Genomic DNA, 16,649 nt, shown 5'->3' on the forward strand with positions numbered 1-16,649 from the left:
CACCATGGCGGAGGCGGAAGAGACTCCCTCCACTGCGCATGCGCGGGAAGCTTTTAGCGGCCGCTGACGCTCCCGCGCATGCGCCGCCCCGACATGTCATTTCCACGCCAGCTGGCGGGGCAACAAAGGCCGTTTCCGCCAGCTGGCGGGGCGGAAATCCCTCCGGCGCCGGCCTAGCCCCTCAATGTTGGGGCTCGGCCCCCAAAGATGCGGAGCATTCCGCACCTTTGGAGCGGCGCAATGCCCGTCTGATTGGCGCCGTTTTGGGCGCCAGTCGGCGGACATCGCGCCGTTTGGGGAGAATTTCGCCCCTGATCTCAAACAGGGACAGCAGGAGTTCTACCAAGAACATACATACAAACACATGAATTAGGGGCATCAGCCTCCCCGAACAGGCGCCGGAATGTGGTGACTAGGGGCTTTTCACAGTAACTTCATTTGAAGCCTACTTGTGACAATAAGCGATTTTCATTTTCATTTTCAATAGGCCACTCAGCCCCTGGCGCCTGCTGCACCATTCGGCAAGATCTTGGCTGATCTGAATGTGACCTGAACTCCACTTACTTGTCTGTCTTCCATTGCCTCCCTTGCTGTCAAAAATGTATCGAAATCAGTCTTGAGTGAATTCAACGACCATTGCTACCCGAGGAAGCAAATTCCACAGGCCCGTCAACCTCTCTGAGAGAAAATAATTTTCCTCATCTCCATCTTACAATTTCTTCCCGACGAAGGTGGACATAGAATAGAATAGAATAGAATTTACAGTGCAGAAGGAGGCCTTTCGGCCCATCGAGTCTGCACTGACTTCTGGAAAGAGCACCCCACTTAAGCCCATGCCTCCACCCTATCCCTGGAACTCAGTAACCCCCCATCTAACCTTTATGGACACTAAGGGCAATTTATCATGTCCAATCCACCTAACCTGCACATCTTTGGACTGTGCGAGGAAACCGGAGCACCCGGAGGAAACCCACGCAGACAGAGGGAGAACATGCAGACTCCGCAAAGACAGTGACCCAAGCTGGGAATCGAACCTGCGACCCTGGAGCTGTGAAGCAACTGTCCTAACCACTGTGCGACCGTGCAGCCCATAATTTTTCGAATGCCATCATTGGGACTTTAACCCCAGATGATCTAATTAAACGTCTACCACTGCCTGTGATGGGATTTGAATATTGGTCACAGAGAATTACTCTCGGTCTCTGGATTAGTAGCCCAATGGAAAATCCACTATGCCACCACCTCCCCCAGCGTAGACATAGATTACTAAATGTATCAGCCCTCCGATGCGTCAACTCAGCCTTCGGCCGACTGAGGGAAAAAAAGTGTTTGAGGACGAGTGTCTCAAACCTGAGACTAATTGGGCCACGCAGTTACTGGCCAGCACTGATCCCCATACTGTGGTATCCTTCGGAGACTTTGGACAACCTACAGCAGGAACCTCAAAACTGAAGATGTACCTCCAGCGGTGTCCTCCCAAGATCCTCCAAATCCACTGGCAGGGAAGGTGGTCCAACAGCAGCTGGAGTTACAACCTATATTAAACATCCTTGAAGGAGATACAGCTATCAAAATAAGTCAGTGGGAGTCTTCAAACCTTTAATAGCAAGTTGGAATAAAAAGGAAGCAGGAAGATGATAATCTACCCGATTTAAATTAAATTTATCAATTGCTTCAATTAATATTGTAATCAACTGGGACGAGGACAGTTACGTTTGTATTTTATTTATGCAAAGCAACAGCAATTACCATAAATCCTGGATTACCTTTGTAATTTAATCAGTGGGAACCTGTAAAACATGACCCTACAGAGCAGGACCCAGGAAAATGATGTCACACACTGTTTATAATTTAAGTCAATGGGAGAGGTAGCTCTTAAAATGGGCATGAGCAGATCTCACTTGGATTCAACACTTCCCCCTCAACGATAAATTGGAGTTGTTTTGATCAAATTATCTGATTCCTTGTCCCTCGTGTGTCACCATTATACCTCCCATTGTACCATCCCTGAAAGGAACTACAAATGAACAGAGGAATTATGGGTCACATATCCCAGGATGCTTAGCAGGTTGTGTACTTCAATCCTGCTGTTCCGACTGCAAAAGGGGCTGGTTTAGCACAGTGGGCTAAACAGCTGGCTTGTAATGCCGAATAAGGCCAGCAGCGCGGGTTCAATTCCCGTACCGGCCTCCCCGAACAGGTGCCGGAATGTGGCGACTAGGGGCTTTTCACAGTAACTTCATTGAAGCCTACTCGTGACAATAAATGATTATTATTATTAAAAGGAAATGCGCTAATTCTGCTGTTCCCACCAAGTCTCCCATTGAAGATCTTGCTGATCTTTTCATTCCTGTGTATCGCTCTTTGCAAGTGTTCACTTCAGACTAAGTTGGGGATAAGCGTTTTGCTTGGAACTTCCCCTTTGTGGCATTATGATTTTCGGTGAGGTGGATAGTTGCTCCCAAACTGCTGATTCCAGTCCTGAAATTATTAGAGCTAAATTTCAGAATATCGCAACAAGAAACGTTCTACTCAAAATATCGAGCAAGGATGGTGCCCAGAGGACACTTCTCAATACTCTCCAGAATTGCAGCCATTATGTCATTAGGGGAGGTCTAAATGACACTGGTCCTCAACCCCATGAAGATGTGGTTGTTCTTGTGTGGGCAATGACATTTTGAGAGTCTCCCTTGGAGACCCTGGTCTCTGCTGCCTCGAGGTGAGTAGTGCGGTTCGATTGAACCTGGCCCTTGAACACCTAACGTCACTCAGAGTGTAGCTACACCGCATGGACTGCAGTGGTCCACAAGAGGCAGCGGCGGGTGCACCACCATCTTGTTATGAGCAATTAGGAATGGACAATAAATGTTGGCCTAGCCAGCGACACCCAAGTCTCACGAATGAATATTTTAAGAACACCGGACAAATTCATTCATGCATTTCCAGGCAGTAGCAAAGGCAAACATGACCAGGAAAAAGTGCCCCTCTCTTCAGGTGTCAGCCCTGGCTCAATTGCTTGCAATCTTAGCTCGGAGTTAAACATTTCCGGGTTTGAGGCCTGCTCCAGACTCGAGTATAAAAATCGAAGCTGGTATTCCAGTGCAGCAATGAGGGACTGCGGAACTGTCAGAGGTACTTTTAGATGGCACCAAGACCCTGCCCGCCCTCTCAGGTAAACATAATAAACAGTGGCTTGGTGCAGTACAGAACCTGAATATCGCTGCAAAGAGAGACATTTAATAATAATAATCTTTTCATAATCTTTATTAGTATCACAAATAGGTTTACATTAACACTGCAATGAAGTTACTGTAAACCCCCTAGTCGCCACATTCTGGCGCCTGTTCGGGAACACAAAGGGAGAATATTTATTGTCCAATTCAACCTGACAGCACGTCTTTTGGGACTTGTGGGAGGAAACCGGAGCACCCGGAGGAAACCCACGCAGACACGGGGAGAACATGCAGACTCCGCACAGCCAGTGACCCAAGCCGGGAATCAAACCCAGATCCCTGGCGCTGTGAAGCAACAGTTTTAACCACTGTGTCACCGTGCCGCCCTGAAGCCTTTCATCTTGCTCTCATCAGAGATTTACCAACCAATCAGAGCCCTTTTCTCCTGTAGTATAAACCATTGCAATCGTTTGCAATTTCTTGTGTTTGTCCTGATGAGTGCAAGTTAAAAAACTTTGGCAGCACTGTCTTTCTTTTCAGCAGTAGGAATCGATCAACGCCACTATTTTTAAAATGCGCATCACGTTGCCCCCCAGTGTCCTGGCTCAAATTTATCCCACATTCAACATCGCAAAAGTACATTGCCTGGTCATCATCACACTGCTGTTAGTTGGAGCATGCTATGCACTCATCGGCTGTTACGTTTATTCCATTCCAGCTGCATTTCGAAAGGACGCCATTTGCTACAACGAACTTAGAAATGGCCTCTGGTCATGAAAGGTGCCATATAAATACAAGCCTCTCTTTCATTTGCAGAAAATCGACGTAAAACAGCCTTGCACTATCCAAGTGCAAAGTTGTAAATTGTAATTCTCGTACCATTACCGCTCTGGTAATCGTAACTGACACAGAGAGGCGAAACAATCCTTCTGGTCCACTCCCTGAACTCTCAAAAATCTAAGTTAGATTTATCCCAAACAAAACATGAAACACCGGTTTATTTGCTGGCAACTCTGGTGGCGCGACTGAGTCAGAACATTATAAACATCTGAGCCTGGCCTTATCCTGTAGAGAGCAGACACATGCATGGAGTCACCCAAAGTCATCCACTGCAGGAATACAGAAGCGAGAGGCTGATTTTCTCCATAACCTGTCAGCCGCCATGAACACACAGACGTGACATGAGATATAATGATACTGATTTGCAAAGGGGCCATCGGTCCTTTACCGTGACATTCCGCTCTCTGTTTTAAAGGGACAGCTACAGCAAAATCTATAAAGTGTTATTTCTGTCTTTTCTCCAATGCATTCACTCAATAATGTGGCTATAAGGACGTGGGTGCGCATCCTTTCTTTTGAATTTGTTCTCCAGCGTATCGTTTTAATTATTTGATCTATTTCTTCGGTTCTTTATTCTGTTTCACAAACTCGCAAAGACATTGGGCAGGATTCTCTGCTCCCCGCCGCGGAGATCGGGATTCCAAGGGCAGCACGGTGGTGCAGTGATTAGCACTGCTGCCTCACGGCGCCGAGGTCCCAGGTTCGATCCCGGCCTTGGGTCACTATCCGTGTGGAGTTTGCACATTCTCCCTGTGTTTGCATGAGTTTCGCCCCCACAACCCAAAGATGCACAGGGTAGGTGGATTGGCCATGCTAAATTGCCGCTTAATTGGAAAAAATGCATTGGGTACTCTAAATTTATAAAAAGAACGATCGGGAATCCCAATTGGGCGGAGAATCCCATGGCAGGCCAAAAATGAGATCGGCGCCGGGCGCCAGACCTGTCCCCAGTCTCTGATCCCGCCCCACCAGCCACAGCAGGCTCCGCACCCCGTGCCAGCGGGAACATTCAAACAAGCTGATTTTAACTCTGAAGTGGCCTTCTGACTCTGAATTGCTCTGCTTGACAGCTGATGAGAAGACCAGACAGTACAGGGAAGAATCAGTGCAGCAACTTTAACCTGCCTTTGATTGACAGTTTAATGGTTTAATCACAGGTGCCAGGACGTTTGTTTATTTATATTTCCCTTCATGCTTGAATGCATCTGAGGTACCCTCCATGAATCCTAAAGCAGTGTTTTTCAAAACTTTTTCCCTGGACCCACTTTTGTGAATCGGCCGACCTTCGGAACCCATGGCGGCTGACCTTCACGACCCACACTGGCCAACTTTTGCGATCCACTATTTTTGCTTACCTTCAATGGGACAGGTGAGCCTGTTTGTTCCCCATGATCTCACTTCCTTTGTCAGTCAATGTTACATTTCTGCTAAGGACTTCAGGTGATGATTTAAGTTCTCGCTGCGTCCTTTGAAAAAAATCAAGAGGTCCATCCTCAAACTCGTCATGCAACTTAGTCTTCAAATGTCTTTGAAGTTTTGGGGGTTTTAAACTTTCATTTGCTAGTACTCCCTGCATGTAACACACATGGGCTTTGCATCCTGATTTGAATTGGTACAATTAACAAAGCCATACCTCAAGAGATCATCTTTACACTGCCTTGTTCCCAATTTCAGTTCTTTCTTTGGTTCTTCACATTCCTGTTGCTTGCTTGCTCGGAGCGAGAAAATGAAGCAATCTCTCCTCCATGACATTGCGGCAAAAGCACAGACGTACAGTTCGCATGACGTTAGTGAACATGCCTTGTGCGTGCCCTGCTCTCTGCCGCCACTTCTAGCTGGAAGACTGCATCGTTCTATTTAAAAGCCAGTCACGGCCTGCATTCTGAATTTAACAACCTGTCGCGACCAGCATTCTCAACTTAAAAACCGATCATGACCATTGGAAGCTTCCCCTGCAATCGGGAATGCCGTGACCGATCACTCTTTAGGTCATGACGCACAGTTTGAAAAACCCTGTCCTAAAGCAGTGTTTATAAACATTCTTGTTATGATTGACAGCTGCTTACCACTTCAAAGCAGCTACGTAGTTTCACTTTCTCTTTTCTGACTGCAGAAAGCACTTAGCATTGTTGATCCTGGCAGCAGCAGAGGGACTCGTGAGCAATGGGCTGACCCCCTTGACTCCACTTGGGGTCCATCACGCTGGGCTAGGGAGTCACTGCCAGGGTGTCAGTGCCATGGTGCCAGGGGGCAGTGCACCATTGGCCATGCCAGGGGTTGGGAACAGAAGGGCGGAACTGAAGGAGGGGAACTGAAAGGGGAGGACTGAAGCGAAGGCCTGGGAGGATGGTTGAAGAGTGGGTGACTGAGGTGGGGTGCTGAGGGCGGGTGGAGGGAGTACTTGGGGGGCTAAGGGGGTCAGCTGGGAGGGTCAGGTCACCCTCTTGCGTGCGTGGTGTGGGAGGTGACCCACTATTCTTGTGTTGGGGGGGAGATGCTTCTCTTTGATAAGGGCTTGGGGTCTTTCCTTTGACTGGGTGGGGGGGTCAACATTTGCATTTTGGGGGGGAGGGGGCCTGTCCCTGACCGCTGTGATCGGGGCACCCATTCAAAATGGTGGCCCAACTCCAATAACTGCAAGGAAACTGGTGTGTTCGCCGTTATGCAAATTTTCACATTGTCAATCCATGTGAACCCCTCCCCGGTGACGTTCCTAACGCCAGTGTTACAATAACTCTCCACTGGCGGAGAATCTGGAGCAGAGAATCTCGGCCATTGTGATGAACTTTGTGGGAACCCTTCCATCCCTACAATCGTACAGCACTAAGGAGGCCATTCAGCCGATCTTACCTGTGTCGACTCTTCTGAAACAGCTGTCCAATTAATCACACTGCCCTCTCATTACCCGCAGCCTTGCAAATGTAATACGTAATTCCCTTGCAAGATTTGCCTAAGTATTTGCTTCCAACGCCCTTTCGGGCAATGCATTCCAGATGATCATCTTCACTGAGTTACAATAAAACCTCCTCCTCTCCCTCCTGGAATTATTGGCAATAAGTTTAAACCTCTTTCCTCTGGCCACTAACCAGTGGAAACAGTTTCTCCTTATTTTTGGATACAAAAGTAATCAAGGTATGTGGGGATTGGGAAGAAAAGTGAAGTTGAGTCAGAACATTAGCCATGAGTTTATTGAATGGCGGAACAGACATGAAGGGCCAGGTGCCCTACACTTTGTAGTATTGGAACGTTCATGTGAGGGACTGGGGAATAAGTCCACTTTACATGATGATGTAAGAGAGAACCACTTGACTATGTATCAAGAAGGAGAATGCTCGTGGCTCAGACTGAGTGATACTTGGCCGGGATATTCCGGTCCCACCTGCCATGGGAGTGTCCCTTTAAGAAACGTTTTTGTGGGGCAGCAGGGTGGCGCAGGGGGTAGCACGGCAGCCTCACAGCACCGAGGTCCCAGGTTCGATCCCGGCTCTGGGTCACTGTCCGTGTGGAGTTTGCACATTCTCCCCATGTTTGCATGGGTTTCGCCCCCACAAACAAAAGATGTGCAGGGTAGGTGGATTGGCTGCGCTAAATTGCCCATTAATCGGAAAAATGAATTGGGTACTCTAAAAGTTAAAAAGAAAAAAAAAAGAAATGTTTTTGTCTTATCACATGACATCATTGTGTGGGTGGAGCTGGGCTTTGGCTCTGTGAGCTTTTACTTTCGCTTTGAGTTTGGACTGGTTTGAACTGCATCGGTGGAAAGAAGTATCTCTCTATCTTCATTTTAAAAGCTGTTTCCAGATTGCTTGGTAACTTAAAAGAGATAATTGTATTCTGGAAGGAATTCAAACCTGCTGGATGAAAAGGGGAACAGAGTATCAAAACAAGTCTTATCCCAGTAAGAATGCCATGTGCTGGGCCACGCCTTTGAGAAAGGCTTTTAGGTTTTACTAGGATTTTGTTATTGAATTGGAACAGTTAAGGGGGAATTCATTAAGAGTTATACATTGATTACTGTAGCTGTGTGAGATCTCGATGTTTGTAATTGATAAAAACTCTTACTGTGTGTGTTTATACAAATGTTAACTAAATTCGTAGAATAAAGCTTGCTTTTTGATTTAAAGCACTCTGTTGAATAACACCTGAAAACAGGGTCTTGTGCTCATCGTAACCAAAATCAATCAACAGTTAGAGGTCAGGTGAAAGCCACAATATACTTTGTTGTTTTCTAAACCCTGACCCATAACACACCTCTGCAGGATGTAAAATTCGGAGAGGTAGCCAAATGTCCATCGGTTTTGGCTGGGACCAGAAAATCCCAGCCTGAATCTTGTACTTACGTTCATCCAATAAACAGTTATTATTCAGACATACCTCTCTCTCCAACCTTCCTCAGACAGTCAAAAGCAACACAAAACCCTTTGACTCCTGTTTCTTATGTTCCTGTTTACTCATAATTTTAAAAAACTTTAATATTTTTTGTTGCAGCATATACTTTAGCCGTAAAATATCTGAAAGAGCATGACAAACATTTTGAAACGGCCATCACACAAAGTCCAATAATAGTCAGGTTTTCTGGGCGGCACAGTAGCACAGTGGTTAGCACTGTTGTTCCACAGCGCCAGGGTCCCAGGTTCAATTCCTGGCTTGGGTCACTGTCAGTGCCTTGTCTGCACGTTCTCCCCCTGTCTGCATGGGTTTCCCCCTTGTGCTCCGGTTTCCCCCTCAAGTCCCGAAAGGCATGCTGTTAGGTGAATTGGACATTCTGAATTCTCCCTTTGTGTACCTGAACAGGCGCCGGAATGTGGAGACTGGGCTCGTTTCAACACCGTACTGCACTCACTCCAAGTACAAAAAGGACACTACAAGGAGTGGTATTTAAGTATGGATTTCGTCATTATCTGGCCAATGGCAGGGTGGAACAGTGGTTAGCACTGCTGCTTCACTGCTCCAGGGTCTCAGGTTCAATTCCGTCCTCGGTGTCCAAAAGGTTAGCTGGTGTTACGGGGTTTGGGGGATAAGGTGGAGGCGTAGGGTGCTCTTTCCAAGGGCCATTGCAGGTTCGATGGGCCGAATGGCCTCCTTCTGCACTGTAAACCCTATGATACTACGATTTGCTGTATAATAACTGTGTTTCTTGACCTAAGAATCTGTGTTCATCTGGCTCCTTTCATTTTCCAGCCTCTTACTTCCCCATCGGGAAGTCCAATATTTTAACACCGTAGAAATCTAGCTTTCTGATCATAGACAGAAGATACTTAAAGATTGCCACCATCAGTCGCCCCTTCTGAAAAGGAAGTTACAGGGAATTAGTATTAACTTTAATGTCATTGGGATTCTGTCTAGTTTTAATAGACAGAATGATGTATACAGAAAATATGCTCCTTGATCTTCTCTTTCTGTTTGACATCTTGAAGTGTTTCTAAATGGCTGTACCCAGATGCTGTACAGTTCCCATGAAATACTAAACAACAAGTGGAAGGAAGGTAGAAATAAAAATCTTTTTTGAGTTTATTTGAAGAGCGTTCCAATTCAGCTGTCATTTACAAATCACAGGTGGACTGCGTGGTACTTAAAGGGTTAAAACAAAATTGGGGTTGATGGGGGGGGCGGGGGGGAAGGGGAGCTGACAAAAAAAAATGCCCCAAAGCCAATAATGGTCAAATGTGATCAGCACTTTCAAGAGACTGTCCCACCCAGTGAATGATGGTGGCTCTGTAGTGGATTGAATTCAATTTCGAGCACAACGAGAGCTATTTCGATAGGTTGTACCTTTGGGTCATAAAGGTTTAACCAGCGAGTTACTGAATCATTTTAAAGTGCATGACAATTAAGTGGTTTGATCTTTTTATGCAATAAATGTCCTGCAGCTTGGAAACTGCACTATGTTTCTATCACCTTCCACTCCTGGTCAAACAGGTTTCGAAAGTGAAACAACTTGAGCAGGTTGTTTTAATTTGAAAGGATTAAGAGGTATAGCTAATTCAATCAGGATACATTACATCTATAGAATGGCATGCTGCAATTGTATTATATCCTTTACGTGCATATAATAGGGTCAATAATTTGCCTTGTCCTTTCACAACCACACACATGCCCACATTTAATGGTGAAGGGGAATATTCCTCGAGGTCAATTTTCGAGAGGCCCTGCAGTGAGAATGGTTATCTACGGTATCTATTATAACTATTGTCTGACATTTTGACAGGGGCTATAGTGAGCGCTAAACATTTCTCCCCTCTTGGGGGACGGGGGAATGGATTGTACAATCTGGGTGGAAGGGGTGAAATTTGGGGCAAGGCCCAGTTATGCCATGACCCTATCCATTCCCATCATCCATGGCATCAAACATGGATCAGCGGCTCTCTTGGACGGTCAGTCACTACGTTGAGGATTCAAGTCACACTCCAGAGACTGGAGCAGAAAAATCTAGGCCGATACTCCTGTGTGAGGCACAGTGGTTAGCACTGCTGCCACACAGTGCCAGGGACCCGGGTTCGATTCCCGGCTTGGGTCACTGTCTGTGGGGAGTCCGCACCTTCTCCCTCTGCCTGCGTGGGTTTCCTCCGGGTGCTCCGGTTTTCCTCCCACAAGTCCCGAAAGACTTGCTTGTTAGGTGAATTGGACATTCTGAATTCTCCCTCTGTGTACCCAAACAGGCGCCGGAAAGTGGCGACTAGGGGATTTTCACAGTAACTTCATTGCAGTGTTAATGTAAGCCTACTTGTAACACTAACAATGATTATTATTATTACACTGAGGAAGCTCCACATCATTGGTGATGCCTTCTTTCTGGTAGCGAGATCCCATGGCACTATTTGGAAGAAGAGCAAGGGAGTCCTCCCTGGTGCCCTGGCCAATATTTATCATTCAATTGACATTACAGAGGTTATCTAGTCACCTCTCACTTTCTGACAGTTTGCCGTGTGCAAATTAGCTGCAGTGTTTCCTACATTACAACAAGTGGCAATATTTGATAAAGTACTTCCTCGTCTGTGAAATGCTTTGGGGCATTGTGAAAGGCGCCATATAAATGCAAACCTGTCTGCTCTTGTTATCAGAAGCTCCACGGGTTCAAGGACCAGGCATCTGCCTACAAATGAGCAGAGATGTTATTAAGCTAGGCAAAGCAGAAAACGTACGCTGAGGGACCAAAGGTAGTCAAAACTTGTTATAGACTGCAAAAAAAAACCCTGACGTTCATGTAATACCTCGGGTGGAATCTTTCCGCTCTGGGACTAAGAGCTGTGGTGGGGGTGGAAAGTCAGAGTCGACGGCCAACGCAGAGCATTGCAGGGTATCCCGTTGAATTGTGCGACGTTCAGCTCATTAATTATGCATCCGCGAGGCTCACATCAAATCCTGTATTTAAAAGGCACCCGGACCCCAACACAGAGTCGCCCTTAACCACATAACCCCCACTTCGAGGGTCACCAATGAACCCAGGCACAGGTGAGTGATGGCCGGGCGGTGGGTGAGGTGTGTGGGGGGGGTTGGGGTGTGGGGGAGGGCACTTGCGATGGGGGGTGATCACAAGCAGGGGGGTCGCAGCCGCAGCAAGGGGAGAGGGGCAGCAATAAGGGCAGGTGGCTGGCTCCCCGGAAGGAACAAATGTTTCCGACCAGTATTCTTATTTTCCTATTTTGCTGTTTGTTTCCTTCTGGCCTCTCCCCCTCCCCTCAATCGGGCTTTGAGTGTTCCCCCGGGGAATCCAAAAACCTCCCCGATAGGTGTAGCACCGTCAATATGACGCGAGGCAGGTTGAGGTAATGTCAATTGAAGGCTTTATTAAGCAGAACTTTATCCCCAGCAGCGTGGTTACAGAATGCAGCTGCTGAGGGAAATGGAGGGAAAAACTGGGTTCTTATACCGGCATTTCTGGGTGGAGTCCAGTAGGTGGCAGATCCTATCAGGACCTGGCATCCCTCCACCAATAGCCTGTCGACACGTGGTGTACCGTATTACCCCTAATACATACCACCACAATAGGGTTCGCTACCCAGGCATCCAGCATGGCATGTCCTCTGCCCGTTGTTTGATGAATACCAGTGCAGGCAGGGTGAGGCCCTTAAGCTGACATTAATTTCCTACTTGAGAGCCTCAATGTGGTCACAGGGTGAGAAGCTCATCTATGGGTCTTCCTGCAAAGGACTCAATCGGTGCAGTGACTGGAAGGTGAGGGTGCCCCCACCTGCCACCCTCCTACCAGATTAAATGCCCCACCGACACCAGACTTGTCATGGGAGACGACATAAAATTCCACCTGAGGATGAGAATTGTCGAATGAAAAATGTTGCTTCACCGGGAGCCAATGCGGGTCAGTGAGCACAGGGGATAGATACAAGATGCAAAGTTGTCTAATCTGCCCTATTCATTGCAATACATTTCCTCTTCCCACACCAGCTATTTATTGCATTTTCTGGCTGGAATTTTCCATTCTGAAGTCTAAATTCAGAGGCGAGAGCAGAAATGGGGGTGATTTCTGCTGGCGGGGTGTGGGTGGGACAGCTGACAACGTATGATCCCGCACTCTTCAGCTCATTACCAATGTGGGGCACAATGATTCTCGTTGCGGGGGCAGGCAGGAAGTCACCAATATCTGATGGGGTTGAAGGTTCGGGTGTCATATTGAAAGGGCACCCAGGCAGCTAATCCCTTCCATCTTTCCCTGGCCACTGCTCCATCCTGCCCCGCTAACCATTCCTCCCTTCCTTGGTCAGCTTCAAGCCACCACTCACTTTCGAGCGCAGGCTGCCATTTACAGACACTCCCTAAAGAGGGCAATGCAGCAGCAACTCAACGTTAATAATGGAAGAAGTCTGCTTCACCAAGTGCACAAAATTTATTTCAGGAAAAGGATCATTCAAATTCCTTTTTTTTTGCTGACCACTAGTAAAATGTAAATTAATGGACAATTTCCTGACCTGTGCACTGAAAGAGAGCATTCTAACATATCCTGGTTTTTAGCTGCAATATTGAGGACATCCGATGGAGGAAACCGATCATTTTTTTATCATGGGAACATTTGGCACGTAAATAATAATGGGTTAGAATATCCTCCTCATTTCATAGAATTCCTACTGTGCAGACAGAGGCCTTTCGGCCCATCGGGTTTGCACCGACCCTCGAAAATTGCACCCTGACCCCGGCCTACTCCCCGCCCTATCATCGTAACCCCTGTACCTGAACCCAACCTTTGGACACCAAGGGGCAATTCATCATGGCCAATCCACCTAACCTGAACATCTTTGGACTCTGGGAGGAAACCGGAGCACCCGGAAGAAACCCACACAGACACATGGAGAACATGCAAACTCCACACAGACAGTCACCCAAGGTCTGAATTGAACCCGGGTCCCTAGAGCTGAGAGGCAGCAGCACTAACCACTGTGCCGCCCTGCCACCCATCGTCAACCAGTGGAAATTTCACCAGAACAGCTCTACCTGTTCAGGTGCAGTGTGCCTTAGTCAGTGTAAAATTACAAGTTTTAAAGGGAACAAGTGCTTTGATTCATTTGTCAACTCCTTTTTGAATTTTGTTTTGTAACCAATGTCCTTCTGTATAGTGTGTCACATCAGTGCGCGATTACATCATTAGAGACACTTGGGACTTTTCCCTCCCTTCCATCTTAGACCGAGCAAAGGAACACCTCTGTAATAAACTCTGACACCTGGTTAAGTTACCTGCGGTGTGGCAACCTGGTTATCCTTTGTCTCTACTGTAAGTAAACCCCCACAAACATAACAGTCACGCTGTTTTTTTAAATAATCTCCACCCTGGCCCAAGTGAGCAGAGATCAACGATCTACTCGTAATTCTGAACTGACAGGTGGTCTCACTCAGTAAGTGGAATCTCCCAGTCCCGTCAGCAGACAGAAGCTTGGCGGCCGGGAATTTCATTCGGTGCAAGGCCAAAATTCAGTTACCCAACGGCGAAATTAACTTTAGCAATTCCGTTCTCAGGACTTTAGAAGCGTGTTAAAGGCGGGTCAAGTTTTTCAGCAAACAATGCCAGGGAGCCCTTTTGCATGCATTAACATCTCATTGAAAGGCCAGCTCACTATTATGTTTACCATTATGACTATCATGTTCACTATTATGACTATTATGTTCACTATTGTGACTATGATGTTCACTATTATGACTGCACATAATTGTTTGACAGGCATGTTTTAGAAAAATGTGATTAATAGCGCCTCCCCCTGGACCAATATGAAAATGCATTTTGCAGTGTGGTGCTGAGTGTGAAGTCCCCAATATGTCCTCTCCTGTCTCTGATTTTCTACACTCTTTGCTGGATGAGCAGAAATTTCCCCCAATTCAGGTGAACTCTTGACAGACCCATTGCCAGAATTGTCGCGATCCAGAGGACACCAATCCCATTCAAGGATGATATCTACAGTGTTGCGGGTTTCTGTCATGGATTCATGTAATGATTCACAGAACTGGCTATCTTTCAACTCCCAGACCTTTGGGAACACGGGGCAGGATGTCCAGCCAGAAACCAGGATCCGGAGTACAGAGTTTGTTTCCTTTTTTCTCCTTCCCTGCTTCCACCCTCCCTCCTCATGCAGCCATTTTTGGACTCAAAGCGTGATGCAGCTTGATGGACAAGTTGTCGCTATTTTGAGCAATTGGTCGCACGATCCTCCCAGTCACTGATGTCAATGTTGCCGTACTTCAAGGAAAGTTTCAGAGTGGCTTGAAGTGTTTTCTTTATCCTCCGCTGGAATGTTGACCATTTGAGAGCTGGGAAAACAGGACCTGGTGGGGGAGACAGTTTTCCGTCATTCCAGATACAGTGCCCGGTCCAGCGTGGTTGAATTTTGCACAAATTTTGCTTGGGTGCTTGTGGCGCTGGCTTCAAGAATGACAGTAATGTCTGTTTGATGGTCCACCCATTGCATCCGGAGCATGCGGCAGAGGCGTTGCTGATAGAACTTCTCTTGCACTGTTATGTGTGGTTGATGCACAATCCCGGCCTCACCACAATACACGTGCTCTGTACACCAAGGCGGAGGTGTTTGTTGTCAAACACTTGCTGTCGTAGTTTGAGGAAAACCGAACTGGCACAGTTGATCTGCTGTTCAATCTCCTCGCAATGGCCCCCCTCAGAGTAGCAAGGTAGTAGCAAAAGCACAAACAAAGACGTGAAGAAAAACATTTTTACCCTGTGAAGGTTGAAGATCTGGCGTGCACTGCCTGAGAGGGTGGTGGAGGTAGGTTACTGGCTGAGTTCCAGCATGTATATGACCTCCATGTAGAGACCAGTAAGAAGTCTTACAACACCAGATTAAAGTCCAACAGATTTGTTTCAAACACTAGCTTTCAGAGCACTGCTCCTTCCTCACCTGATTCGTTTCAGATTCCAGCATCCGCAGTAATTTGCTTTTATCCAGTGTTTTTTAGATTTCCATTACTTCTTGTGTATCACAGGATAGCTGAAACTCAAGAGTGATTCTTTTCCCCCTTTCATTCTAACCCAGGGTCACTCAGGCTAAATGTTGCCCAATTTACTGTTGCTCCTAACTCCAGGGGAATGGAAGGCAGACCATAGGGCGCTAGTTGTGGTTCAGTTGGTCGAACTCTTACCTCTGAGTCAGTGGGTTATGGAATCAAGTTTCTCTCCATGACCTACGGACAACCATCGAGGTTGAAATGTTCTACTGTCAGAGGTGCATCTTTTCGTGGAGATGTTAAAACAAGTCCCATCTACCTTCTCAGGTCCCATTGGTACTATTTTGAAGAAGAGCAGGGTAGATTCCCCTTATGTCCTGGCCAAAATTTATCCCTAAACCAACATCTCAAAAAACAATTACCCGGTCGTAATTACATTCTGTTTGTCAGAGCTTGCTGTGCGCAAATTGGCTGTGAGATTTCTTAAATTTAAAGTTGATTACACTTCTCAAAAGTCCTTCACTGATTGGAAAGCCCTTTGATATATCCAGTGATACTGAACGATTTGGTGCCGTGTAAATGCAGATGTAGGTCTTTGTCTACAAAGAGGTGTGGAATGGCTACATTTCCCCACTTTGATCTGTTCTCACACTAGCCCCCAGCCCCATTTCATCAGAACTGGACGTCTCGGTAGGGGGTCAAGAGTCAGGACCTGCCTGCATTCGAAAAGGTTTTTGTTCCTGTAGTTAGAGAAGTGGATTATATCACTGGGAGCTAGGCTTGGAAGGAGGGGGAGAAAGACGACTCTCTCTCTGGCTGAGGTAAATAAACTCAACCTGGACCAGGCATTCGAAATGCAACCTTCCTTATCACTTCACGATGCTGTGAGCAGCACAGTCACCATCTGAGAAACCACAGAGGGTCAACTGATGCGACGTGACATTGTCACATGCGATCAGCTTCGCTGAAGCACAAGGTCAGCAAAATCCAACGTGCTTATTCACATTGGTTAAAAATATTCCCACAACATTTTGTGCCGAAGTGGCTTTCTCCCTTTACAATTGTAATAACTCATAAACAGACAAAATAAAACCTCAGATAATACTGCGCACTATTGCTGCAAAATTAATTTTCTGTCCGACTTGGCTTCCCCCTTTGCCTCATCAACTTTCAGATCAGCTGGTGTACTTCCTTTGGTCTGGTGTCATCTTCAGATTTCCAAGAATGTCCTGCAGATCA

This window comes from Scyliorhinus torazame, chromosome 11 (genome assembly GCF_047496885.1).
Source record: "Scyliorhinus torazame isolate Kashiwa2021f chromosome 11, sScyTor2.1, whole genome shotgun sequence".
NCBI classification, from domain to species: Eukaryota; Metazoa; Chordata; class Chondrichthyes; order Carcharhiniformes; family Scyliorhinidae; genus Scyliorhinus; species Scyliorhinus torazame.